This window comes from Pteropus alecto, unplaced genomic scaffold (assembly GCF_000325575.1).
Source record: "Pteropus alecto unplaced genomic scaffold, ASM32557v1 scaffold60, whole genome shotgun sequence".
NCBI classification, from domain to species: domain Eukaryota; kingdom Metazoa; phylum Chordata; class Mammalia; order Chiroptera; family Pteropodidae; genus Pteropus; species Pteropus alecto.
Genome location: NW_006430726.1, coordinates 6,105,438 through 6,110,695, shown reverse-complemented (window position 1 = coordinate 6,110,695; position 5,258 = coordinate 6,105,438).

Here is a 5,258-nt window from a genome sequence, read left to right as displayed (position 1 = left end):
TGGGGGGGTGGATTTTGCCCCCAGGGGACGTTTGGCAAAGTCTGGACACACATAGGGCCATCAGAACTGGTGTGCGGGTGCGGATGGGCATCTAGCGAGCAGAGGACACAAGGCACGGCACAGCCCCCACAACGAAAAGTCCCCTGGCCCCCAACACCGACATGCTGCGCCGAGAACACCCGGTCCGGGAGATGGTTCTGCTGGGAACGGAGCAAGACAGACCCGTAGACACCCCTCTGGCAAGTAATTCTCATTTCGTCCCTTCGACCTTGACTCTGAGCCCCGCGGACCACCTGATTCGGCAGTTAGTTCCTCTCGTGGTTCCGTTCTTAGACTGCGCCCCTCCATGTCCCCTCCCCAAATCTGTTCATTTCAAATTCCTCTTGCAACTTTCGTCCGTGGTCCCCTGGCCCCCACCTCTGATGTCTGTGGCCCTCGCGTCCAGGGCCCATGCTGCTGTGTCCCAGCAGACAGGGCGTCCCTGTGTGCGGCTGGCACGGCAGCCGGACCCCAACAGGGTCGTCTTTGGGCCAGGCTTAGGGTGGACAGTTCGTCCCGACTGGCACTGACTTTAGGCACTAAGTCTAGGACAGCTGGCTTGAGGCTGTCCTGATTTACAGCTGAAAGTCTTGTAGCCCAGGACTGCCCCTAGGACACTGTCGCCCGCCCAAGGGACCTCAGGTGCAGCACGTGACGGAGAGCAGAGCACAGCTGCTGTCTCTGTGGGTGCCCCCCAGGACAGCACGGCTCCCCTGAATCAGTGCTGAGTCAGCTTCCTGGAGCTGGGAGTCTGTCCCAGGGACACAGACTTGATGGCCTCATGCTGTGTGGCTCAGACCAACAGATGTCCCCGGAGCACTGCAACGCGTGCCCCACGCCTTCCTGGGGCAGGACCTCTGGGCGTAGTTATGTGTGAAAAGATAGGGACAATACAGTGCACAAGTGCTAGGGCAGAGGCCAGGGCCAGGAAGGAGAGGGAAGAGGCAATCGGGGAAGGCTTCCTGGAGGAGGCGGTGCCTGAGAGAGCAGGCTGAAAGAACGAAGAAGGTTTGCCGGGCAAAAAGGGATGCTCAGGAGAAATTTCCCAGGTCAAGGAAACAATAAGAAAACACACTGAAGAGCCTGGCAGTGCTCACGGGCGTAGACGGAGTGGAGAGACACGGGAGACCCTCCGATGGTTAGGTGAACGCACATCTCCATACTTACGATGGGGACTTAGAACTTCTCAAAACGCACCTCCCTCTACCTCCCCATTTTCCATTTGCATAACCCCCGATAGAGGGTGCGACAAGACCCGGACTGTTATTTCAATGTACACTTTGGAAAACGGGCCCCAAAGGGTTAAGCAGCTGGTGCCCATCGCACATCTGGGTGGCCTCGGGCTTCGGCCCCGTGGCAGGCTGCTGACCCAGGGGAGGGGGCTGGGCCCCGCGACCGGCCAGACCTGGCAGGTCCCCGACTCTACTTGCCGATGCCAGGACCTTGAGCAGATCACTTAGTCCCAGTTTTCTCCTGTGGGGAAACGGGGAAATAATGTCTCCGCGTGAGGGCGGCTGTGAGGGTGACGTGCAGGCATCGGTGTCAAGGGCCTCGTAAGGGCTGCTGGTTTGGGCCACCGGGGAGCACGGGTTCCCTGAAACCGGGAAGGTTCCACTGCTTAGATCTGTCTTCTGTGGCCTCGTTCCCCTGCATTCCATCAGCTGGTTCTCAGCGTGCCGGGATTAATTGGACAACGGCTCTTCAAGGATGAGGAGGCCGATGAGCTTTTGAGAGGATGCTAATTACACTTGACGTCTCCTCTGACAACAAGAGATTAGAAGAGCTGGAGGCGCGGTGTTTAGATGTTTCAGGACCGCGGCGATGGCGAGCTGGTCCACGTTGCGTCTGGAGCTCGTTTACTTGGATCCTTTTCATCGGGTGGTGTTTTGTACACACACACACATATAATTATATGTATGTTGAAATCAAGGAGCAGAAGATATTGTCATTGAGTCATTGATCAGCCACCACTTGAAAGGGTGGCAAGTTCCAACTTTGTACCTCATCTCCCCAGCAGAGGAGGAGAGGAGCCCCGGCAGCCCCCCGACCCTGTCCTTATCGGAGCGGCTCAGGGCTCGTCCTCCCTGAGCACCCGCCGCTGGCCTCGCTGCCACTGCTGCCTCCAGTTTCGGGTCCTGAAGCAGGACAGCCACCAGCGTCCCGGACGAGGTGCCCCACATGAATGGTAGCACACACAGGCGCACAGGGCGAGGTGCTGGACCCGTCCAGGAGGGCGTGCGCCAACGCGGAGGGAGGGGGCAGACGCCACCGCCCTCGGCCTCTGCCCCGTCCCTCCCAGAGCCCGCGTCTGCCGCCGGGCAGCGAGGGCAGGCAGGCCTGGGAGCCACGCTGACGGACGTGCTCCGGCCATCGTCCACCGGCTCGGCCTGGCTGGCTGAGCCTGCACCGGGTCACCTCCTCCAGCTGCCCGGTCCTGTCCCCTCCCCTGCTTTCTGTTAGGCCCTAGGAAACAACCTGCACCCCGAACTTCATTTCAGAGTCTGCCTCTGCAGAACGCAGGCTGTGACTGGGCTTATCCTGAACGTTGAGTTGGGGGCGGGGAGGCCTTGGGCACTGGATGACCCCACTGTGAAGGGCGAAGGATGGACCGAGGACACCCCACGAGACGGTGCCCCTCCACCGTCGCCCTCACAGGAGGTTGGGGCGGGAGCGCGGGCGGGCGCTCTGGAGCGTGTGTTCCCTGCTGGAGCGGGAGGCCCATCAGGACAGTGGGCGGAGCGTGATGTCACTTATTCAAGGTTGTGGCAGTGGTCGGGAGTGACGGGGCAGTGCCTGGAGGATGAGGTGCCTGTGAGCCGATGGCGCTGGTGGCCACCCTTCTGCAGGAGCCGAAACTGGAGGTGGCAGCAGCCGTGAGGCCAGTGGCAGGCGCTCAGGGAGGACGAGCCTTGAGCCGCTCCGATGAGGGCAGGGTCGGGGGGCTGCCCGGCCCCTCTCCCCCTCTGCTGGGGAGCAAGAACGTGCTTATTCTCCTGCCACCTGCCAGTGCTGGCTTCTCGCCACCTCGGCTCCGTCTGCCCCTCGGGCTGGGGTAAGAGAACAGCACACAACACGGGCCTCGGCCCACTGTGCCTGGAGCTCCCGCCCCCGCCTACGAAACAGAAACATTTGTGGGGAAAAAAGTTTGTCTCGCTTTGGACGGTGAATCAGTCAATTCAAGGAACCCAAAATCAACTAATTTCAATCTTTTTAGTTTGTTTTAAAACCCACTTAATAGCTGGTGCTTGGCTATAATTGCGAAGCAGTCTAAGCGTCCTGTGTTTTTTAGCTAAAGTGGCCATGACTTTCTGGAAATAATTCATGAAAAATTAACTCTATCAGCCCCACATAAGCTTTCACGTTCAATATTCTGAAAACGCCAGAATATGAATAACAATAATAGTAGTAGCTTGCTTCTGGACGCAACTTCGCAATTCACCAAAATTTTCACAAACACTTTCTTCATCTTCGCAACCCTCACACAACGGGAGAAAACTACCGCCCTTTAAAGACGTGGACTCGGGGCTTCTGTGACTTCCTCGAGACCACGCAGCTAAGAACGACGCAGCACAGCTACCTTCGCTGTGGCCAGGCCACGCGGCAGAGATGGAACCCCGCGATCCCGGTCACCGGCCGCGCTCCCTGACCTTGCACAAAGAGAAGCGCTATCCGCACAGCATCATCATCTTGGCGAACAATCCAGAATAACAACGCCCGCGCTGGGTTGCACGCACGCCGACTCTCTCATCCGTTACTCGCTAGGCCCACGGATCACTGATCCACCGTCGCGGGGGCCGCGCCCGCACGTGGGAGCCTCCTCGTCCCGCGCACATGCTTCAGCATGAGGCACTGGCTCTTGGCATCGCAACCCACCGCTGCCTTTAGTGGCTAAAAAGAAGCTTCTCCGTGGTCCTGCCCCACGCTGGCGGCTGAGCCACCGGCCCGTTTGGCACTTTCCCAGGAGCGCGGAGAGGGGAGGGAGAGGGACGAGGTTTGCTGAGCAGCTACTAGGTGCAGGTGCCGGGCACACTATGGCATGCGTGACACATGCCGCCAAAGGCCTATGGCTCCCGTGACGGGAGCTGAACCTCAGAGGCGAGGCAGGCACGGGCAGGCACTGTCCCAGTTCCCCGAGATTCACCTTGAACGCGTCGCCCGGCCCCCAGTCTGAGGAGCCGTGGGCATCAGTGGACACCCCTGGTTTCAGGGCACAGGTGCCGACTTCCCGTAGCCACTGAGATTCCAGGCTTCCCGAGGATCTTGTGCTCCCCCTTCCCAGGGGGCCTAACCTGAGGGCTGCTCCCCCGAGGCCTCCGTCCCCACCATGCTCGCCTGTCCTGGGGCGGCCTTCCCCCTGCAGAGCTGCCCTGAGCGGCGCGTGTGCCCCAGCGTCAGAACACAAGCCGTGTCCAGCCCCTGCTGCGGCCTCATTCCAGTGCATGGGCTCTTGCTCCCTGTCCCCGACGGCCTCGTCCGTGTGCTCAGCGAGAGTTAAGAATATGGGCGTGTGGCTTCACGGGAAAACATACAGATTCAACCAACACCGGTATTGTGTGGGAGTGACCTCTACAAAGAAACAGACTTTTGGACAAATTAAAATAAAATGGGAGTAAAATGAAAAACCCATTACATTCCTGGATGGTTATATCCAGGTTATGTTATAAACATATTGGTTTACCTAAATAAAGCCACAGATTGAATACCATTTCAAAAACATTTTGCTGGATGTTTTCTGGGAACTGAAAAAAAATACCTACTATTCAAAGGAAGAGTAAATAAGATAGACTAAAAGGAAATTCTAGGGCATGCTAGCTCTGCTAGATATCGAAATGCATGGTAAACCAACAATGATGAAGAGTCTAGCATCGCCACAAGAAAATCTGACCACTGGCACAAAAATACGGTGTGTGTGTGTGTGTGTGTGTGTGTGTGTGTGTGCACGCGCACACGTGAATTTTATACATATACATAAAAAAGAGCTGCGAAAACCACAGAGAAGGTGGTTTTGTTTAATGTTTGCAAAATCAAAGTAATTTAGAAAGAGAAAGGTGACCTATAAGTCCTTCGCATCTCACGGTGAAATATAATTCAGCTGGATTTGAGATTTTTAAAATATTCTGAGCATAGAAAATTAAAATGCAAATATTTAGCAAATGACAGGAAAACTACAAAAGAAAAGATAAATAAAAAAATGGAAATACCTCTATATTCTCCCAAAA